The sequence below is a fragment of the Simochromis diagramma genome, unplaced genomic scaffold (assembly GCF_900408965.1).
Source record: "Simochromis diagramma unplaced genomic scaffold, fSimDia1.1 OVJJ01000325.1, whole genome shotgun sequence".
Taxonomy (NCBI): Eukaryota; Metazoa; Chordata; class Actinopteri; order Cichliformes; family Cichlidae; genus Simochromis; species Simochromis diagramma.
Window position 1 is genome coordinate 169,798 of NW_024387291.1, and position 24,415 is coordinate 194,212.

Sequence of the window (24,415 nt, forward strand, 5' to 3'; positions counted from 1 at the left end):
AAAGGTGACTAAATGCCACTGTTGCTTTACAAAAATCAAGTGCATTCTGTGTGTCCTGCTGCAGAGTTTAGGTCCCACAGTGGCGTTTTGGTGCCTTTTCTTATGACCAGTGTATAGTGCACGCTTTAGGAGCCAGCAGTCACCATTTTCCTGTCACCTGCTTCTGAGAGTTCCTCAGCCTCTTTGCTTGGTCATTTTTTAACTTGCAAATGAAACAACATTTCTACAGATATTAGAAATATGTTATTTTGATAGCTTCTTTCTCTGAGAACATGCATGTATGCTTATATAGAAAATCCTCTTGCAGTCCATGACATCTGTTCCTTAAATGGCATTATGAAATCAAATTCATTGACTGTGTTTTTTCTGATTTCTATGGATGAAAGAGAGTGAAAAATAAATTTGCATTCCAGAGAAAATGAGTGCCTTTTTGAAAAACTCAGATAAACTCAAATCACTCATTTATCTGACAGAATTCAGTAACCTTTAATTACGCAAGACTGGGGTTATATAACAAAATAAACCGAAGGCAAACTTACATCTGGACTGATGACTAAACCAGTTAAGAACACATGATGGAATATTAAGGAAACTGCAGCAAAGAGTAAGGAAAGGAAAAGACAAGTCTCCATAATTACAAAACTGAGAAGGAACTGAAGAATTATGTAGCAGTTACTCTTAATCAGGAGCAAAATAAAATGGGTAAAATGTCCATAATGACATGTGTTTAGTGTCCTCAACACTACAGAAAATTAGTGTATTGTGCTTGGATTGCACCCACAAATGGGCTGAAGTACTTGAGGCAAAAGTGTCATTTCAAACTCATCTCTTACTGACACTTAGGACCCATCGGGCTCATGTTGTAACAAGCTGGTCAGTTCTTTAGTAGCCAACTGTAACATGCTTGTTGTATTTGAGAGAAGCTTGAATGGTGAGTGAAACGGTGTATTTTAACCCACGTTACCTTTTTTTCCTCCAAAACCAAACCATGCAGTTTTAGTTAGACTTAATTTAATTATAATTTAATGCCAACTCTAACAAAGTAGCTTTAATCCTCTTTTCACTGGGCTCTACTTGATTTGACTCTGCTCGGTTTTTAGTGTTTTCTGTTAGGTGGGATTACCTGCTACCAGGTATATAATGGAATAATGGGAGTAATGTCATGAGAGTGACTCCTTCACAAGAATCAAACCTGTTTTTTATGAGGGAAATGGTTACACACATTCTTTGGTTCTGAGACTCCACTCACCGTTGGTGTGTTGTGTTTGTGTGATATACAATTAATTTCACAGGACTTATAGCCTTGCTATAACTACCCAGCCCACATTGATTGAGCCGAGCAGCTGCCGGTGAAAAAAGCCATCACTGTTTCAACTTTACTACTAGTTCTCTTCACCCCAGGTGAAAGATAAAGCATAGCATGTCACATTACTGTGTTTTGTAGGCTTTCAAACTTTGGGGACCCTCAGAACTACAGTGTGTTGCATGAAATGAGAACTGACACAATGCAGTCCCAGGTCCTCCAGGCTGGAGATGGAACTGCCCCAAACAAATCCATTCTGTAACACACGATCATGCGGCAGAAACTGCCTATACCTACTTAATTACTAATGCAATATCAAATTTGCTGCCTAACCTTAACCAAACAGTGTAAGAAAATGTGGAGAGAAAAACTAAACTAAAATAAAGTGCTTTAAAAAGTGGTTCCAGACACAACCCATAGTCTTCTCTGTCTTCTGGTTGGAGACCACATGTGTGATTGACACTAATGGAGTACCACACTGACAAGAAAGAGTTCCTCCCCAAGCGTCAGTACCAGACGAGCAGAGAGTGAGAATGTGTTGATTTAGTCCACGCTGACCCTCATACACCGATACTTACTTTATTACTCCATTAAATCAGATTTGATGCTTCATATGTGGTTAAACTCTATTAGGAATGTGCACCATGCGAGCATACACAGCCCAAAAACATAATAAATTTTGTCCATTAATGATGTTTATATAACAGTTTAGTACCTGACAAACTGCAGATTACTCAAATCTGTTTGCAATACAGGGAACCCTGAATTCCCCGAGGTTCCCAGTGTAGCTGTGCTTGGGTAATCTCTTGCTGGGCTCAAATGACCTCACTCACACAACATAGAAATTCCCCTTACTGTTAATATCGAGCTGGGTGCGATCACACGTGCGATGGCAATCAGTCAAGTATCACTCCTACAAGCAGGATGAAAACCCAAAGGATGAAAGGAGCTCCAGAGAAAAGTGTTACCCTGTGGGGTTTTCAGAAATTTGAGATACAGGAAGGCACATAAAAACTCTAAATCTACTACACACACACACACACACACACACATCGAAAGGTACTCACGAGCAAAACAACATGGGAGCAAATCAATACCTCAACAGCTGACTGACAATGACTTCATCGGCACAGTTGGAGCTCCCCCTTTTCTTTCCACGCCTTCCAGTTTATATCCGTGCGCGTGTGCGGGAACCTGCCTCCCTGCCCCTTCACAAGGGCGCGCACTTTGAGGCGCGTTGCTACGTGCCCAGATTGGAAAGCAGTTGCGCGTCCCTGCATGGGGAAGTGGTAAGTTGCGCAAGTAACGGCAGGAGCGGCATCCCGCTTTACCCCACACGTTGTTCGGGACCAAACATTATGTGATTACTGCCCGTGGAGGTATCAGTGGCCCGTAACCTCCCACCATTCTTAAGATCGACTGATTGGAGTCATTAATACATGCCACTGTCACGTGGTTAGACTGAGCCATAAGCAGAACTATGTTATAATATGTTGTCCTTTTTTCAAATGAGTGCTCTCAGTGAATTAAAGCTAAGGTGAAACCTGTATGCAGTCTATATAACAAACCTATTTAAAAATGGGGATAAAAATAGCACAATTAACACAAGGGAGGGCAGAAACTAGAGAAAAATCTGAGATGTGTTTCGTCCCGCTGGGAATCTTCCTGATATTGACATCGGGCTTGCTTTGGCATTTTAATTACGCGCAGCCGACATTTCTGAAAGAGAGAGAGAGAAAAAGAAAAAGCCTGCAGAAGATTTTTCTTTGAAATTTTCCTCTCAGTGTATCCAGCAGGTATTACGTCTGATTGGGAGCGGCTGCTGCCACGATTCAACATCATCCCTCTGTCAACCATCCCCTCTCTCTCTTCCGTTAGCGCGCCTCCGTCCCTCATCACTCCTCTTGCTCACCCACCTTACTCTCTCTCTCTGGATCTCCCCCCACCCCCCTTCTCTCTCTCTCCCTCTCTCTGCTGGAACGCACGTCCGGGGATAATACTCTCGCTCTCTCCGTCTTTTGCTGCTGCAGAACGGACCGTAAAGCTTCACGCCTTCATCCTCTTCTTCCCTGCCAGACCGGGAACTCCGATCAAGGTAAGACAAGTGAAAACACGATGTGTTCTGTACGAGCTGGGCTCAGCTGTCAGTGTTAGCGGGGAGAAGTGTTGGGGGGTGAGAGTGGAGGGGGGGGTGGACTTCTGCACTTGTGGGATGCGCTGTGTGCGCGCTGGAGAGACACCGTGCTGCCACGTTGAGGTTGTCGGTGCAATGCTGAGCTTTGCTTATTTGGCGAATATAAACACAGAGATGCTCAGAGGGATATCCCGACAACGTTCTTGGGCAGTGTCCACTCCTCGGACACCTGTGAGTCAGAGACTGAGCAGACCATAAAATTAAATAATAATAATAATAAAAGATTCAAACACAGAGAGGAAAAAAGTGTGGAGAAAATTTGGATGAATTGTTGCGAGCCCGACCTATTGGCTGGCAGTGCTGCCCCGCCTCTGTACCCGTTTTTTTTTTTTTTTTTTTTTTACGTGGTGGTGGATAAGACAGCTGTTGAACATGCGTGTGTTTGCTCCGGTGCTCAGGTCTGGAGCGGCTTTCTGCGGATCAAGAGATCCCAGGCTGAGCCATTCTGAGCGGGGAGGTAGTGCCGGGGTTGCTCTGTGGCAAAAACACAAAGGGGCAACGGTGGCCCTGGGGTGAGCAGCAGCTGTCTTCGAACGTGTGCGCGTGTGTGGTGAGTGGCATCACCAGTGAGTGAGTCGAAAATGATAAGCAGAGATGGTGCACAATGGCAATCGCCATAAAATGACGCGTGCGTATTTTTGCGCGCGAAAACGAGTGCCTTTGACCGAATTTCCACATCAAATGGGCTGTTTCCATGGGGTTTCCATTAGTGGGGGAATGGGGGAAAATATAAGGGAGACTATTTGGTATCTTTCAGTCCTGCAACACAAACAAACCTCATTCAGCAGCACTGCGCGCGTTTGGAGACGCTGAGAGAATGGCGAAAAGAAAGAGAGGAGAGACACGAGAGGGGGAGAAGGAAGACGATAAAGCGGAGGAGGGGGGGGGGGGTGAAAGAAAGATAGATAGAGATAGAGAGAGAGATGAGATGGCGCACTACAACAGCGCTTTCTAGCAGTGTTTTGATTTATCGCCTCTCCAATGCGCACTGACGCACAAAGCTCCGGGTTCCCCCCTGTTGGTATTCGTTGTCATCTCGACTGATCAGGATTATGTTAGAGTCGCAGTCGTTGACCTATCTGGCCTCCAGGAACACACCCTCATCCACCTCTCCTCTCCTCTTCTCCCGTGATTTTGCCGGATAGCCACATATCCCAAGCGCACGCGTTTAGACTCAACGGATGATTGTTGCCGTGAAAACAATCATGCGTGATGCGATGTGACAAGCGAACTAGTGGCATGTTTTGACTGAGGCACTGAAATTTCCTCTTTAACGTCCGGTGCCTGCGCAAGTGGGGTTTATTCATTTATGCATCTCATTGTGATGATGATGCGTGCGTGACTCATTTGGCCATGGAGCGATGGGATAGTGGAGGGCAGAGCACAGCCGCAGGATACCGAAAAGCGCGCCCAGCTTAAGCGAACTTGTAGGAAATAAAAACATCTTCATCATTTTCGTGAATGTCCGTTTTTTAGCAACATTCTTTGCATTATCCTGTGCATCAACTCTTCCTCTTGTTTGACAATGTCACCATCTTTACTCCTCCGCTTACTTTTTTCTCATTTTTTTCGTTGTCACTGCCACTAACATTATCAGCAACATCATCCACGTTTTTCATCTCAGCTGTCAAAAGTTTCTTTATTATTTCTCATCCATCCATGAACACGTTAACTTCATAATTCTACCAGTAACCCCCCCCCCCCCCTCACCACCACCAACAATATCATCATCGTCGTCATCATCATCATCATCATCATCATCACCAATTTTTTGGACTGAACTACATTATAAAAATATTCCACATCCCTCCTCTCCTCTCCTCTCCTCTCCTCTCCTCTCCTCTCCTCTTGAAACCCAACACACTACCAGCAAGTAGATGTCTATTAATGCCCACAGGCCTGATGTCATTCATAAATCTTCTGTCAGGGCAGAGTATGGCACTACACAGAAACTCAAAGATGCAACAGTATTTTACTAAGTTTGTAGGTTTTATTTTGTGGTTGGCTTGTACTTCAATAGGTCGAACTTTAAAACCGCTTGCCTGGTATTACGCCGGAGCTCCTTCTGGTGACAAAACCCCTTTGACCTGTCAGGAAACAGATATGGGATTGTGGGAGTGTCCTTTGGTGTCTGGCAGCAAATCCTTTGTGTGCCGTGGGCTGCGACACCCAAAGGATTTGCCCTCAGTGGATTAGGCTTGTTCTGGTTCATATGGATGTTCAATCAAACTGACATCAAAATCTGGATCTGTGGACTCTACTATGAAACAAGTTGCTTGCTAGGATCTCTTTTCCTTCTCAGTTGTTACTTGCCCTAAAGTCAGCAATTATGCTAAGCAGTCACATGAAGGTGATTTGATAAGTCAACTCAGGATTTAACAATCTAGTTGTGAGTGTGTTTACATGAAAGGGGTGGTGCTGGCAGGATCTGAGAATTACAAACGGGGACAGGTCTACAGAGGAAGATCAAGTTATGTTGTTAGAAAACTATGAAGTGTGAGTGTGTGTAATTAATGTGTGCTTTAAATACATTGGTCGGTAAGACTGGGAAAGAGTTACTATGTTGATAAAATTTAGCCTGTTTGAAGTTTGAAGAAAGGAAGGAAAGCCTGCAACTGTGCTGACTGTCTAAGTTAACAGACTTCAGTATGAGCGCTCTGTCATTAAGAAACAAGAGAATCTGACTGGTTACAATAAAGTATTGCATTAATTGAATGTTTATCAATAATTTAACAGAATACTTTGGATTCTTGTAAACCAATTTTTGCTTTATTCTTTCACTTAAACAGGCAGAGAGCCAGCATAAAAACTCTGTATAATTGTACTGTAGACTAAGCTTGTTTGCAAATTTTATGTAAGGTCCACATGTACTTGAGATGTATAAGGTTTATAGAACAATAAGAGAATTTTAAAATTGTTTTAGCCAACAGGGAAAACAAATGAAGGATTAAAGTTGTCATCAGGGGAAAACAAAGTTCAGATGCTTTTCAGATACTTTACTGCTAGCCACACACTAAGTGCTGAGGATTCTTACAGCACTAGTAATGCTGTTTTATGGAGATGCGATTGATTATTAGATGTGGATTCTAAATCTGCTGACCTCTTATCGTGTACATAACCTGCTTCAGTTACTGTGATGATGAACCCTGGTAAGAATACTTTGTAATACTGAAAATCCGGGGTTAAACTTGAAGTTGATGTTTTACACCCAAATCCTGCTTTATTGTACAGGCCTCTGGTAAAGACCTTGGGCTCACTGTCATGTTCTGAGCTGGTCCTGAGAAGTGTTTGGGGAATAGCAAGAAGCAGTGTCATGCCTGAGGGAGGTGCTGCCATAAGTCTGACAGTTGGCAGAGCTAAGAGCTAAGGGTGGGTGGTCCCTGTGAAGGTAACATTAACACAAATTCCACAACCCAAGGAATCCCCGCAGAACTGTCAACGTTTTTCACGTCGCGCGCTGGTGCTTTTAATGTTTATAATGATCGATGCTTGCACAGAATTATAAATAAATCACATTTGTCTTTATGTTGTGCAAGTTAAAAACAAAATAAAACAGGAGCTTGAATGAAAAATCCTGACATCTCTGTTTTAAGAAATAATCCTTGAACCACAAAAATGATACAAAACGATAAACGTGTGCTTGTTATTTTAAGTGTAAGACGTTGACGATGAAAAGAAGAATCTGTGAGAGGCAAACTCGCACATCGTGTGTGTTGCTTCGCAAAGGTGTGTCTCGACTGAAGCTGTGGTACAATGCTGAAGGGAATATGAGCAGTGGATTGGATTTAGGGTCCCCCAGGGCCACATCCAATTCAAAGACGATGTGAGAAGAGCAGATCAGAGAGACGGGAATTAAAAAAGCAAGCGGTAGATAAGCAGGGTGACAGAGAGGAACAGGGGATGAAAGGAGCGGGGAGGGATGAGAGTGGGAGAAAATGAGGAATAATAAATAAAGTTCAACGCTATCTACAGGTCTCACAAAGCCAAATTCAATTCTAACTAAGGCTTCATTAAATGATGAAAAATTAAACAGGGCTGGTAAAAACCTGCGTGCTAATGAATGAAGCTAACGAGAGTTCTGAGGCTGAAAGTCATTTATTGAAGAGAATGTACTCAGAAACACACACAATGTAATTCCTGTGCTTTGATGAACAAAAAGAAGAAGAAAACCCGGGGTGAAAAAAATGTGCAGTTCAGTGCTGTAAGGCCTATAAAAACACTGTCCAGCCAATACGGACGTCCATTATAGGTTTAAATCAATCATTTGCTGTTAGGCTCAGAAATGGCATTACTATCTAATTAAAAGATTCATTTTAATATGAATGAATACAATTTAAAGAAATATCTTTATAGGTACTTCTTTTTGACTCTGTTAGCAGTTCATCCAACAGTTTCTTGGTATCAAACTGCTGAACATTCACACACTTAGCTAAAAAGACAGAAATCAAAGCCCGGCAATGTGAAATGTTTCTAACTCCTACCTAATCTGATGTTTTTTTTCTTCCTTTCTTACATTTCTGTCCTTACAGATAGCACTCTGTTCTTCCCAGTCCACTTTGTCCCGTTATCAGGAAAAGCAATAAGGTCTTCTGCTGTGTTTGGCTACTGCTGATCTAAGCTGAATTCATTCTGCTGTTTCTCTTTAAGTAGCAAACCCCAGTGAGTTATTCATTAGTTATATGACTGGCAGCCATAACATAATTAATAAAATCGAATCTAAGCAACCAGAGTTGCCTGAATGGAAAAGTGATCAAACAGAAAAATTCACCAATCTATTAAAGGGAGCTTCCACCTGCGGTAAACTCAGGACGGCACAAGAACGTTCACTGCTCTAACAAACTGTTCTTCACTTGGTGGACAATAATTGAAAAATAAATACATCAATAAATAAAAGTGCTGTGAAAGAAAAGGCAGACCATGTAAAACATATCGTGATGATTTATACACAGTTTCCTTTCACAGTTTTTAGATTACGTGAAGACAAAGTAATGCAGCTTGCACCCTGTTTAACCTTAAATGGTCTTTAACCTTCTGTGGTCTCGATCGTCATAGGTGACGACCCTAACTCTAACCCTAGGTAATCATTTATTTGTTTTTGTATTTAAAAAAAAAAAAAGTCAGTTTAGACTTCCTCCAAACTATAGAGTAATGTCTATGATGTCTTGTAAAAATAATTAATCAATCGATCACATATCATCAACTCTTTAACTATTTAAGCACAAGGTCAAGATGACGTCCGTCAGTTTAAACTGAGCATCAGAATGCATGAGAAAGGTGATTTAAATGACTTTGAATAAAATGTAAGTTACTTAAAATACAGTTGTTACTGTTTAGCTTATTCTTAAGCCCCAAACCAAAAATTCTGCAGCGAGTGTGTGATTCTCTCGTGTGAATATGGAGCAAAATCTCTGAGGAAGGGTTGAAATAACTTGTTGACTCTGTGCCATGAAGGCTTAAAGCATTCTGAATCTGTTAATGCCAATCAGAAGAAAGGCTGAACAAACAAGAAGTGCAAGTTCGTCCAATGCCCCCAACCTGCTGTCATCTTTGACCAGCTCAAAAACAGAAGTGGACTCAGGGCAAATCACGTTGCTCACTTTATCACTCTCATTCATATTCAGTCTCACGTAAACACATGTGACATTATTCTAGAGCTACAGGAGACTACAGATGCTCCAAGAAAGGCAAAACCCAGTGGTGTTTGCAACGGAGGGTCTGAGCATCTCTTCCCCTGTGGTACAGTGTGGGAGAAAAGCTTGTTGTGGCTGCAGAATCAAGGCAGCCACAACAAGCCTAAAACCAAAAGCCTGAGTTTTTGCTCACTCTCAGAAAATATCAAGCAGGCCCCCAAATCGAGCTTAGCTGTAATCCCAGCAGATCAGCTGATCACAGTGACAGCTGATGGCTCAGCTGATAACCTTTAAAAATCCAACTGGCAAATCTCTTTTTTAAAGATTTTAAGATGCAAGCTAGTTGCAGGCCACTTTGATACCCACCACAGCCCACTTTTTAATGCTGGTTCTGATTAAATCAGTGTCTGTTCTGTGCTGGGCTTTTGCCACTGCTCTCCTGCTCCTGGCCTTCTATTTATGCACTGACATATGCATCAGTGGAAGTCAGCGAATACAAATTTCAAATGACTGCAAATGGAAATGGCAATCTTCCTTTGATTATAATGGGGGACAGCTAGTTTGCTACTTTAAATTGGTCAAATCTGAACTCATTCTTCTCTCACTATTATCTAGTGAAAAGTAGTAGAAAACAGTTACATCTCAAGCTGAGAGTGACTCCATGAAAGCTGAAAATGCTAAGACGCTTGAGCATTTGCTCGACGTGCGCTTGACTGATGAGGTGTTAAGAAGGATTCTCACCAGTCTGTGTGTGCTTGTTGTGACTGACAATCACCTGTCTCACACTACAAGCTGGAAAATGTATTTAATTCCTCTGCACCGACCCTATGAATGTACAGTTAACAGCAACAAAGGCATAAACTACAACACTGAACAGTGTGAGTGAAGAAGTGTTTGCTATGCACTTGCGACATGTCTAAATTGTCTTTCAGCTGGTGCAGAGTGGGAACAGCTCTAGCTATACTCTGACCTTAGGTGTTTAGACAGTTAACAAGCAGGTGGAGATGCGAAAAACGATGAGTGAAAAACACTGATGAATTCCAGGAGAATAGCACTCTGCGTCCCAAACGCACCCCAGCGTTTCCCTTTTGCAGTTTTTGTGGCTTCTCTGCTCCTCTCTCTCTGTGTTTATCAAAGCCAGTCTGTGAATCTGTGAACTGACAGGCTTGCCGCATTCGTCCCTGCCTGTAAATGTGTTAGTCTATGTAATCCTGCTCCCTCCCCTCCTCGTTTTTTATTCCCTTCTCCCATTTCCCTCAACACAAATATGAGCGGGACGAGGAGAAAGAATGAGTGCGGTGGGGGAGACGGATGCGTTCAAATGTTAACTCTGCTGTGTGTCTGCAACAATAACCCCGGCAACAGGGAGGACAAATCTTATCGCCACCCAAAATGTTTATTTTCTGCCATTGTGAAAAGCCAGACTGTGGCTGGTGGTGATAAGTTACGGAAGAAAAACACCATTTGGCGGATTTTTTAGATGAATGCATAAAGGAATAGAGAGTAAGATAGGGGAAGTGAGGAAGAGGGATGGCCTCAGGGCAGGACAAAGGAGTTGCTGCCTTTCAGAATTGTTGTAGCGCGCTTCTGGTATTCAGAACTGCTGCAGCTCTTTCTGGGATATACAATATACAGAATCGTAACAATGACTGATAGCAGCCGCAGAAAAGATCATTCCAGACTGAAAATGATCGAGGTTTAAAGGTCACGCCCGGATATGGTAAAGATATGGGATTTTTGCTTACACTTATGTCCTCAAACTTGAGCGTCCAGAAAGAATTTAGTAATGCAATATATTCCTTCTGTCCTGGAGTGGAGCTGAATATTAAAGTCATGTTTATTATGACTTTATGACAGGCCACCAAATTTCATCCCAGCAGATCAGCTGATCTCTGATGACTTATTATAGAATTTTGAAACTCAAGTTTGTGCTGCACACCATTGGAGATGCTGGACAAATCTGATTGGCTTCCACTGGGATCGACTTGAAGCTCGGTGCCTTGGCCGGAGGCTCTCTGGCAAACGGAGGGGCCAAGCATCGAACTGCTAATCCCTCAAGTAGCAGACAGCCATTGTCATTCAAAATCTCACAGCACACATTTATTAATATTTGTTTTTGCGTAACACGTGACCAATAAATTTCTACTGGCAGCTGTATCCCCTTCACACCTGTGCCTCTGAGATGATTACAGATTACAGACAACACTAAGTACTTGGCATCATATGAAATAATGGTGTACGCCGAATTAAAAAAACAACAACAACATAGGAAATAGAAATAAACGGCACATAAAACACAGTGTTCAAACGTGCCATTCAATATGTAGTTATACACAGGCAGAAGTTAATAAAGAGGACTGTCTGGATCTGCAGCGGCGTTTCAGCACCTCTAATTATTGAGTAATGGGCAGTTTGATACATAATAATATCAGGCAAGTTTATTTGTCCATGTGCTGCTATGGAGATACTCAACTAATTGGAAAGCGATATGAGCCCCCCCCCCCCCCCCAACCATGGTAGCGCCTGCACGCCCTGCACAAATCTTTCCTCCCATCTCATCTCGTTCATGCCTTCATGCTGCAGATATCAGTAGAGATGTGGTCATGATGGTAGGGCTATAAGAGGAGTGCGCAGATATTGTGTTATTTATTTATTATTCTGGGGCAGGTGGTGATTTAATATGCAACGTTTCAAAGAACTCAACAAGCTGAACAAACATACAAGCTAAAGGTCCAGTGTGGATGTGTTTGGAAAATATACACAACACTTTCAGCAAAGGAGGTGAGGGGACCACTCGGCAAGTGACACTTGATGAAGTGGAAATTTAAAACGTGTAATGTCCCAGATAATTTTAGATTCCTTTAATCAGATGTGATTCGTACAGGATGTGTTTTTGAAGTGATCTATTTTATGCGGTGAAATGTCCCTGAAAAAAACAGAAAATAAAAACTTCTCCTTCTTCAGATGTTATCGCGAACTACACATGCTGTCATAAAACGAGAGGCGGGGCACACCTTAATTACAATCAGACAGAGACAGACAACCATTCACTGTCATTTTCACATGCTGCATATAAAAATGAATGTTTCCTTTACATTTTTAGATTTGGGTCAAAAATATTGTGCTGTAGTTGAGACAAATCTTTGCTGATCCCACGCTGGGGAAATGTGCTTGTTTTATCAACTTAAAGCAGGAAAGCAACTTTTGACTGTCCCCCTGTCACAAGGGGGAACCACAGCAGGTAGCTCTGCATGGTTTCTAGAGTTCATTGCCACGTGTCCCTCATGACACAACCCCGATAGGGCTGGAATCAAACCGACGACCTTTCACTGCTGCATGCCTCTTTAGTTCAGCGATCTAAGGACTTTGTTCTCTGTCTTTGGCTCTGAGCTTTGCTGATATTTCACTTAGAGATCACCCCCTGATAATGTGTTTAAAATTGTAACTCAAATTAGTTCTTTGAAGATTAGGTTATCTTATGGCAACCCCCCCCCCAAAAAAAAGAAACAGTTTAATAACATAAAAACGAGTCTGGTCAAAAGTAATTTACTTGATTTGTATGCATTGTTGATACCAAGTGAATTTTCTAAACCTTTGATTTGATATATTTAAGTTGTATTTTATTTAGAATTATTGCTTTATGCTTCAAAGAATTTTTTTTTTTGAGTGCATGGTCCTCTCTTTATGCAACAGAGATGTACTTCAACATCTCTGTTGAAATACTTTTTTTTTTTTGCTCTGTTCTGTGTTTGCAAACTTATTAGCTTGCAGGTTTATATAGTTATATAGTATTTAGAGATGGAAAATAGAGAAGTATAAATATTTTGTTACAGAAATGTAGAATTTTCAGCACACTAGATGTTATTTTTATTCTCTACATGAAGATCTTTAATTTACACTCCTCACATTTTTAAAGCAGACTTGTTACTTTAGGTTTTAATCACTTGAGGGGAGTTAATAATCATTGTGCATCACTGTGCACCTTTTTGGCATAAAACCTAGTTAATCCTGAACGGAGGAGACAGTAACACATAAAAAAATATTCTATTAGTATTAGTGTTTTCATCATTGGTGTCTTTTTGCACACGAAATGAAAAATAATTTACAAAAAAATGGATGCATCTTTTATTGCACAAACCTGGGTTGTTAAAGTGGTTTGTAATGATCTGACATGGTGTTCAAAATGCACTGTCTGGTCACACTTAAGCATATAGCTAGCGCTACTGGAGAAAAGCAAGTATGAATGAAGTAACCTAGCAGGTAATTTCAAATGCAATATCCCAAACAGTTTAACAAATATCAGCACTCCAAGTGTTTCTGTTCAGTTTGTCACACAATGTGCTTGCTAGCCAACAGTACAGTTGTTCCCAGGGAGAGAAAAGAAAGGTTAATCTGTGATAAGTTCACACTCAAAGATAGAGAAAGTTGCAAGACAGAAAAGACGGGACTCTAAATATGATTTTATTGTTTTTATTAATATTATTTATTAATATGACATGAGATTCCATTAGCTTTGCAAAAAGATAGCTGGTAGAAACATCCTCCAAAGAGCTGCTTTTTACTTGTATACTCTGAGTACATCACTGAACGTGCACCTTTTTACTTTGACTTGTACATTCACTCAAAGCAACGTTGAACGTTCAGCTTTTACCAGTATGTGCTTCTTCTACTTAAGTATGCGTGTATTTCTTCTGCCTCTGAAATCATCAAATAATCAAATTCAGTCTTGAACAGTTACAACATCTTACATATTTTCAAATCTGCTTGAACTTGTAGTCGAAGTTTAGTAAGCTGATAATGAGTCTGTAAAGGCAGTGAAATAAATTGCATTTGGATACCAAGTACAAATAATAGTACAAATTGGTTTAAAAAGTTTATAGTAAACATTTTCAATATGGATTTTTAATGTAAAACATGCAGTTCTGCACAATCCAACTTGCAGAGCAATGGCTGACAGTCTTTCAGGAGTCTCACGACTCCGTGTTTTGCTCTGTTTAGCCTGAAGAAAGACTGGAAGTTTTTTCCATTGAGGTGCCCTCATAACTTGTCTATGATGAACACAGGTGACTCTACTGGGAGCTGATGGTGTCTTTGAATGAAGTTGTTATTTGGCTTCGGGACTCTTCACTGTCTCTTTTGGACACACATACACACACACGCCTCTGTTTAGTAGTTTTAAATTGTAGAGATTATCTTGTTACCTGGAACTTTGCAATGTGCCACCATATTGCCAGAGGTACTCACAAAAAACGAATTTGAAGTGACTGGAAAGTAGATAGAAATACAAATTCCCACAGCGATAAAATGAAAAGACCGTCATTTACTGCTGAGGGAAAGAAATTTGGCCTAAAGAATCAGCCTCTGATTTAGCCCTTTTGTATAATTTGCATCTGAATTTCAGAATATATTCACAATTTTAGAAGGCATATTTTACTAAAATAACCCTGCACCTGTCGTGTATTTGAGTACAGTATGTGGTATAGTTTTGTTACACAGAGCATTGATTTCTCACACATTTCCTAATAATTTAGTTGGATTCATACTGGAAATTCCTGTTGGGGACAAAGTTGAAAGAAAAGCAGAATTTCAACAAAAGCAAAACATTTCAGTTTTCTCAGGCAAATGCCTGCATTCTCCTTGCATGAACTTTACAGTTCAAACACCCTCAAGCTTACTGGAAGTGAAATAAATCATTCTTCTCCAAGTGGAGGCCACATCTCTTTCCTGTCTTGATCTCCAAATTTCTACAATGAATGTGAGACAATGGACAATGCATTCATAAACATGCAGTAGTACATGCGATCGATACTAGTGTGATTGGACTGATAGTTCGTTTCTATCACTTAAGTTCAGTTTTCAAAGGTGTGTTTTGTTGTGTTGAAAAGCACAGTGATTTAGTGTTGATTAAGCTGTGTTTAGAATTTGCAAATTGATGTTGATTCCTCTCATAAGTCATGACATACTGCTCTCCCCTCCTGAGCTTCCTTTATAAGTTAAAACTGGCAGTGTATCAGCTCGATACCAACATTTGCAATATTGTATGAATTCCAAATCCAAAATTTCATGGAAAAAACTTATTGATGTGCTTGATCTGTGTCTCGACATTAGTCAAATCAATTAAAAATCAAAATCAAATAAAAACTTTCCTGATTGTTTCATTATTTGCACTAAATTTAAAGCTGCTATTCATTTTGTTCATGATGGAAGTAGGCTCCTTTTAAATTTGATTAATTTGCACAAACACAGGTAGGACTCAAAGTGGCCCACATAGTAGGCCTTCACATGCAACAGTACACAATTGTTCAGTTTTGTAGGCAATAAAAACAATTGAATAAAAAGTAAAAATGTATTATTAACTTATAATTGCTTTTAGGAGGACAGCACTATTTTTCCCAGAGGGCGAAACTATTTCCTTTGTCCTTGATTGCATATTTATGACAGCACACTTCTGGAGACGGGGCCACCAGGCAAGATGGAAATCAGACTTTACTGTGCCGGGATCCCGCCAGAGGTATCATGTCCATCCCTACAAGTCAAAGCTGACTTGGCTGTGCAAGTGAGATCCACGTAACATTAATAAGCTCGCAGATTTGAATCGAGTACCTCAACCAGGTATTTTGTTTTTATGTCTGCAGACTAATAAGAGAGCAAAACTGGATTTTCCTTTAACAGTACCTTTTTAAGTTGCAGCCACAGCACATCAGGAGTTTCACAAAGCAAGCAGTGGAACATAAGACTTAGCGACAATAGTTTCAAAGCACAAAGCAGAGCATTTCTGTAGAGGATTGTTTTTTCGCACAATGAGTCCCCAAATTCTCTGTCAGAACTTCACATGCCAGAAAAACTCCAAAAGCATCACGGCAAAGCTGCATAAATCAGTGCCTACCAAACAAAAATCATGAGATTACATTTTGCTTTTATCTCCATATTCCTTCAACATTACTTCTGGGTTCAGTTAAACTCAGCGTGGCAGCAGCTTGGTTGTTTAAATATGTAGGAGACAACCATCGGTGTGCCTTCAGCTCTACAGCATAGAAGTGTTTTTCCACACCTGAGATGCTCAAAAATTCACGCTGAAGTGGTGCATTAGTGGGCGCCACAGACTAAGGGGCCATGTTTATCAAATGTCTCAGACTCAGAAGTGGCAATGTTGTGTAGGGCAGCTTTTGCTGTCACAGCACAGCAGATGTGATGCGCTAATAGAGCCTCACCACAAATTTAAAGCAAGACTCCAGCTCTGCTCTTTTGCCACGTTTCTCTCACTTCTTACTGTGTCTGCTGTCCTGTTTGGGTAAACGCTGTCCTCGCTAGTGCTGCTTGCACTCTCTGTGGCTCAGGAGGTAGAGCAGGCCATCTACTTATTGTGAAGTTGGTGGTTTGATCCCTGACTGCCATGGTCTGCATGCCAAGGTATCCTTGGGGAAGATACTAAACATGTCTCCCTCCCCTCACCCAAACTGGTCACAGCAGATGACTGCTCTTCCCTGAGCTTGGTTCTGCTCGAGGTTCCTTCACGTTAAGAGGGATTTTTTACTTAACACGGTCACCAAAGCACTTGCTCATAGAGGGTCATATGATTATTGGGATAATCTTGGTTGTATTACTTGAAGGGTCTAACTTACAATATAAAGAGCCTTGATGTGACATGTTGTATAAAGCCTTTGGAGTGCTTGAGTAGAAAAGCACCACATAACCAGTCCATTTACCATTTATTGTAGGTCTGTGTAATTTTAGGTCTTTAAACTCTCACATAGACTGGACCATGCTAAACAATCAGTCATCATAGTCATGGAGAAACACTGTCTGCTTTACTTGAAGCGGCAGTAAAGCCACTTGACAGTTGACACATCGTACTGGCTCTCTTTACCTTGAAGCACGTGCACAAAATTCTACCCTGAAATTCCTTTGGTCCCATGTTGTTACACGGGTAGAGATGAGCTTACAGCCTTAAAAGATTCTTAAGGCTTGACAGACTCTTATGTCAATTTTTTTTATATGTCTTTTAACCATGTTTGAAGAAGACTAATGATTTGCAATCACTTCAAAGCACTGCACACAGAAACTGTCTTAGTAGCAGTGCTGTTAATAAAAACAGAAATGTTGCATCATTTCTCACAAAATCTGGCAGTAAACAACAATTTTCTCAAAGGTCAGAGGAGTAGTACATGGGACACACGTGTCAATTAGAGGCATACTGGTTGCTTTCTCTGGCAGAAGTGCAACAATACTTTGGCATTCAGAATTCAGAGAATGCTTCATGTTTCTGTCTTGTAATAAACATACCCAAAGGAAATATTAAACAATAAACCGGTTGAGGGAACAACCTGAAAAAACAATTGCAATATGCTATGAATGCAGATGTTTCCACACAGATGTGCTGCATAGTACAATTAAGCAATTAACATCAAAACACATGCCATGAATTGTGGAAAAATGCTGAGCAGACCAAAATAGTTCTGGTTCCATAAGGGGAAGCTATCTAAGTGACTCTGAGAGCGGGCTGGGGCACAGATGGCCGGAGCTTCAGTTAAAATTTATTGCAATATGTAAAAAACTGTTATGTCACACAGCACTGTCCACTGTAATCATCAAAATATGAAAAATCATTGCTGGCAATGGCAAGACACTGCTCTAGTGATACATGATAGCTCAACACCTAACAAAGACACTTAACGGTGGGAATATGCAAGTCTTCTAAAATGCCACGGCTGCCATTGTGAAAAGAAAAACCGTTGTCCAAAGGCCTAAAATGACTGTTTTTTTTGTACAAAAATAAATGTGCAGTTTCTTTAAATTGCACATTTATTTAATGTGCCACAGTTTGATATTTGCTAGTGGAATCCAGGTTATTCTGTGTGACTAAGTGACTGTTCAAAACATGGCTATACAAGAAGTGCTGATTGTGGGTTGCACCGTACTGAAGAAATACAGGACCTCCACCGTTCTTATATACATTCTATATAAGAACAAACGACTGAAGAAAGTTTTCAGCTGACATTCAGTGTCATTTTTGTGCTATACCTTTGAGATATTTACTGATGTCATGGAATATTTAAACTGATACTATGAAAATGATGCAAGTGGCTCAAATTTTCAAATTCAAATTCAAATTCAAATTTTATTTGTCACGTACACAGTCATACACAGTACGATATGTAGTGAAATGCTTGGACAACTGCTCGTGACCTAAAGAAAACAAAAAAGGAAAAGGCTATGAATAAGATAGGAAATGAATATGAAAAATTAAAAAGGGTAAATTTAACTAGGAAGGAATAAAATATAGATTAAGGTTAAAAATGAAATAACTGTACAACACAAATTAGAATGAAGGGTAAATTTAACTGGGAGAATAAGATAAAATATATAAATTAAAGTTGAAAATAAAATAACTGTACAACAAAATACACAATATAGAACTATATAAGAATGTATGAAGAAATATAAATAAATATATACACAATAACAGCAGCGTGATTTAAGTAATGAAGTGAAGTGATTTTTGGCACTTTTTAATTCAGTCTATTTTTTCTTGTATATTTGAACTTACACCCACTCCGAGTATCACAATCTGCAGTCAAGCAGAAGATTAAACATTCTTTGATCAATAATGGGTTATAATATTCAGTGCTCCTGGACAATCTAAGGTCAAACTTGGTGTCATCAGATGGACTGAAACATAATGACCCAGAAGTGTTCTGCTGGCCCACAGGTCACCATGAAGATGACCTGAGGGCCGGATGTCAACTAGTGGGTGCTGTGCTCATTGCCTAGCATTGTGAAGCCCGATTGTCATTTGTCATAGTTTGGTAGTGGGCCATCATGGCCTGCAGAAGCATGGGGGACACAGAGACCTCTACAGGCTAGGAAAACAACACACTGACTACCATTAGGTGTCAGTATGAAAGCTTTGGATCCACTGTCAGACCCTACAGTGGTGCACTGGGTCCTGGGTTCACCCTGCAGTCTGTTTCTGATTTTTTGGTCAGAGACATTCACACCAATGACCTGCTGGAGGTTATTTGTAGCTCTGGCAGCGCTCATCCTGTCCCACCTTGCACAAAGGAGCAGATACCATTCCTGCTGATAGGTTAAGTACCTTCTTCGGCCCTGTCCAGCTTTCCTAGAGTAACTGTCTGTCTCCTAGAATCTCTGCTCCATACTCTTGAGACTGTGCTAGGAGACAGCAGATGTTTTGGCAATGACACTTATTGATGTGCCATCCTGGAAGAATTGAACTACCTGTGCAACTTTTGTAGAGTCTAGGTATCGTCTCGTGCTTTGGCCCTAGCAACTGACCAAACTGACTTGATGCTTCACTCTGATTAAAAAGTCTCAGTTAAATTTTTGTTGTTGTTTTTTTTCTTCCTTTCAGTAGCAGTACTACATCAATGTAATGACTATGACATAGAGCAACAGTAAGAGGTACATGTACTCTACATGTTTTCTGAGAATTCTTTGGAGAACACTTCAGAAAGTGCACTTTGGGTCAATTTCATACATTTTATCATCATGTGGGAAAGGCGGCTGGTCAAAACAAATTATAGCATATACAAAATCTCCTTTTTCCTTACACTTTGATACCAGGATTGTCTTTTTAAACTGGCTGGTTCTTATATAGCAGTTTTCTACTCTACCCGAGCACATAAAGTGCTCTATACAACATGCTTCATTCAACTGTTGACAGACAGGTCGCCTCCTACCAGGCAGTATGTTCATTCCTTGTGATTAAAACGTCAAACTCTGGATAACTGGTTGGTTGCCTCAAGCACTTGGACCAGCGACCACTGATTTTTCTTAGTCATAAGGTGAGTGTCATCTTATTTTTACTCTGTAGTGGCTGAGCTACTCAGGGGAAACACCGGTAACAGTAAAGAAACACAAGTCAGTAATTGAGTTTGGATAGACATGGATTTTTTCAAATTATTAGTAAGAATTACAGTCAACATCTTCTTTAAAGAAGATGTCATATTTTTCTACATTTCCTGGGCTGACAAGGCGCTGAAAGGTGCCCTTGTCAAAGCAGTAATTCTGGTAAATTGTAAAACACTGCAAAAGTATTTTGTCACATGCCTCTGAAACTTAATGAGATATAAATCCACGATCGACGTAACATTTAAGGGTTTGTTTGCACAGATATGTCTCACAAGTGATTTGCTTCTCTCTATAGATCAGGAAAATCTAATAAAGTTACTTTTTATTGTCATCGACATCTTTTTTTTACATGTTTTATTTCGTGCCCGATATTTTATTTCAAATTGCAGTTCTGTCAGTCAATAAAAATTTTAATCTCAATCATCAACTCATTTTGCCAGCTTGATATCTAAATTCAAGACTTGTCCAGCACATGTACCGTGCATGCCTTTAAATAAAGTCAGGAAACGCTATGTTTACACATTTAAATCTCTGATAAAAGCTTCTCAGTTTATACACTCTGCTCTTCGCCGTGAACAATTACATTTACATTTGCTATTCATTCCTCTCATTCAGGCAGATACACGCCTGTAGGCAGACCTGAACAGATACAGCACCGGGTAATTACATTTTGAATAGCTGAAGAACACGAGACGTATTTTATTTATCTGATCTTAGTCTGGCTCAGTGGATGTTTTACAGAGGAAACGATTCCCACTTTCCACACCACAGTTGATGAAGAGTGAAAAATTATCTGGCCTTTGCTTGAACTGTCTGATCTGAGTTTTCTCTGATTGGATGTTTCACACAAAAAAATACCAATTTCCACTTCCACTCCACAGCTGGTGGATGATGAAGGCAGATTAGTTTCCACCCCATTTCTTTCTGTATTAGCTCTTATCATGTCCTTGCATTTAGACCAATCACTTCACTTGTTGTAACTCGGTGCAAAGGTGCTCTGACACCAGCTAACAGTCACTTAAGTTAGGCTGAAGTGCTTCTATTTGAAAAAGTAGAGATTTCCCCTGATTTCATTCCCACTTCTGCCACTTTCTGCTCACTTTTACAGCGCTAAATGAAGTACGCAGAAAGGTCTGGCTATGGACGACTGACCTTATCTTGCAAATTGTCTACCGCTGCTCAGCTCTGTGTGAAGATAACTCGGGAACCGTTTCCTTTCCTGCTTCTCACTCTAATTCAGACAGATACTGTTAAGCCTGTAGGGGAAGCTGGGACAGAATGTAAGTAAATAAGTGTCGAACAGGTCAAAAATCAGAAGGAATGTGTCGTCAGTGTCCTTTCTAGTGAGCAGTGTAAAGCTTTTTACATATGCCCCAGCTAATGAACAGATCACATACTTTAGGCATTTGACATAAGACATGAATCAGTTGTAAAGCCTTGTCAGTAATGACATACAGTACAAGACGTAATATTGCATTTTTCATTGTATAATGCTTTTTCTTCTTTTCCCCCCCCCTTTTGCTGTGGCCGTGTCCCCATTTTCCAACAGGGATCATTAAACTTTCATTTTATCTAATCTAAGAACCATGTAACCTGGAATTGGACATTTTCCCACCGACCACTAAAGTTGAAGTGGTGTGTTGTATCCAAATTATTTAAGGTGTTGATGTCATCTCAACGGACTGTGTGTAATTATAGAGAGAGACTTCGCTGTGACCTGATGTTTCCATCACAAAGAACAAGGCCTGAATCACATTCAAGACATGTTTTAGAGATTTATTTGCTCAGCAGTCTAGAGTCTTATGATTACTGTGAATTACGCTGAAACAAGCTGCTGTCGCTTAATCTAGGCCTGTGCAGTGTGATTATTGATAAAGTGATGGGACACAGAAAACTAATCTTTTTTTGTCTCTGTCTGCTAATCACCTTATAAGGTCATAAATCTGCAGATCTGTGGATAGCTCTCGCCCATTTGGAGACAAGTTGGTGGATCAGTGGTTTTTGGTTTAATGTATAAAGAGTACATGAAGCACTACTTGTATTATCCCTAACTTATACTATGGAGCCTTGCTCTAAAAAGCTGTCACAGCTTTGTGAGCGTCAGGTTTCACCTACTGAATCTTGGAACAAAGACATTTTCTCCAAAGTTTATTTTTGGTTTCACTCACTCAGGTTTGGGGACTGGCTGACAACCACTAGTCTCAAGGGAAAATGTGTCCACCTGACCAATAGCCAGTAGTTCAAGATTCAAGAAAGCCTTTATTTGTCACATGCAAGTTGCCCTGCAGCGAAATGGGACCTCCCCGACCTTACATACACAACACAGACATCACATGGGGAGACAGGTCGGAGACTGGTAGTATTATGGAAAAACACTGAAATGTACAATACAATGGGCAAGTCGAGGAGGGGAAAAAAAGAGATGCATGAGAACAGTAAAAACAAAAAAACTCCTCTGCACAAAGAGCACATAAATGTCCACATCACAACATCATGAAGCACGTGACAAGTGACAGGGGTGGGTAAGGGGTGAGAAGTAAGCCAATGCAGACACAGCCATCCTGCCCTGCAGCTATTTTTTCCAGCGCTGGGCCCAGACCCGCCGTCCGACTCGGCCTTGGAGATAAACGTACAAGGGCGTTTGGAACGAAGAGTCTGAACACAGTTTGTTATCTGGGGAGAAACTGTTTGTTATGTTCAGCTCCAGCCTTGAGACCACAGCTGGCGCCAATATGGTAGCCGCATGAAATAATGGTGTTCTTGCTTTAGTGCGAACCACTGCATGTCAATTTTACAGTCGGTCTAATGTCCATTACTGGTTCCTCACCATTCCCGTTGGAGAGCCGTGAGCCTCTCCACGATGTTATCCATCCATACTGAGATGTTATCCAGTTTGCTCATAGAGCATGAGTGTTCATGACAGCCGTGAGCCTCTCCAAGATGTTGTCAGATGTTGTCAGAATCTCAGCACTCACAGCAGCCGCAAGCTTCTCCAAGATGTCATCCGTGCTGCGTCTAATTAGCTCATTCTGAGAAGCCACGGCTCGCTCCATCGTTCCAATCAACATAGCGGGCAGCCTTGTGAGGATTTGAACAGCTGTTTCTGCTTTCTTTATTCTTCGATAAGCCAGGGTCAAGCCAGCGCCGATCAGCAAGAACCCTGTTATCATGGTTCCAAAACGGTAGATGTCTTCAATGGGCTCTCCTGAGCCCAGGCTTCTCGTCGAGAAGAGGGTGTCAATTGCATTCAGGGACCAGTGGATCAAATCCATAATAGCATTAACAAGAACAGACTCTGAGACTCTTCCAGGGCAGAGGGAGAGTAGTAGTAGTATCAGCAGTTGTTGATAGGTGTGTGCGATACTGCAAGTTCTGGTGTCAATCTGACACCAAGTAAATAGAGGGTCAGTAGTAATGCAATTGTGTGATCTGCATTCTGAACTTAGAGGATAGAGACAAAGTCTCAGTCCTATTTTGTGCTGGTATTGATCTGATACCAGTACAGCCGTTGGTCTTACCAATATTTATATTTGCATCAATCCACCCGTTTCTGGTTGCTGGGGGTTCCTGTCAGTTGTTAGTGTGACATTGGTCACAAAAGAACCTCAGAGTGAGCGGGCACTGATGTAGCAATGATGTCAATGAGGTCAATTTTACTTCTATAGCACAGAAGACCAAAGTGCTGCACATTAAAAGGCATATAAATAAAACAGAATAAAATAAAAACATAAAGTAAAAACAGACAATAAAAAGCAGCCACACTGGAGCCAAATGCCAAGGAAAATAAAGGTGTTTCAAAAAAGAAAGATTTAAATGCAGTGAGGAGGGTAGTGGCCATCACATTTCTATGTTAATCTAGTTTTAGGCATATATCAGAACAACTGGTGAGACAAGCTCTAACCAGTGTGAATGTGAAGCAGTTCACACAGATACAAAGGTCCCACTTTGTTTAAAACTCTGTTTAAAAGCAAGCAATAAAATCTTAAAAATCCGTCATAAAATTAAGACGAAGCCAATGACGGGACAACAGGAGCGTGTGTGTTGGGTTCCCTGTTTTAATACCAGTTAAAAGATGAGTCCCTGCATTCTGGACTAACTGCAGGCAGGACCCCACATAGTAAAATTGGTATTGCCCAGATCTGTCCCACACAATGTGCTTATACATGGCCCACATACCGCAAAGAATGACAGCCCTTTGGTGGCCCAGATCAACTTTGCCAGAAGTAATACACACATGGGCCAGCACAAGGCCATTTGCAGACACACCGGTGGTCCTGCGCTGGCTCAGAACAGTTTCAGCTCTGGCCCCAGATGTCATCCTAATGTGTACCTTAATCAAGCCATGTAATAACAACATGTGCCGGAACATAATAGTGCAAAAGTAACGCAATGCACCTCTGTTCAGACAGTGAATCT

General features: G+C 40.9%; 1 protein-coding gene across 4 annotated transcripts in view; it reads left to right on the plus strand.

Moving 5' to 3' along the window:
- The first annotated feature begins 970 nt into the window (after nucleotides 1-970).
- Nucleotides 971-24,415, plus strand: part of LOC120716433 (protein phosphatase 1 regulatory subunit 29-like) — a 310,216-nt gene continuing 286,771 nt past the window's right edge. For all 4 annotated transcript variants that reach the window (XM_040003978.1, XM_040003979.1, XM_040003977.1 and 1 more), the window contains exon 1: nucleotides 971-3,398. The gene's annotated coding sequence lies outside the window, so the exon portion shown is untranslated. The remainder of the gene's footprint in view (nucleotides 3,399-24,415) is intronic.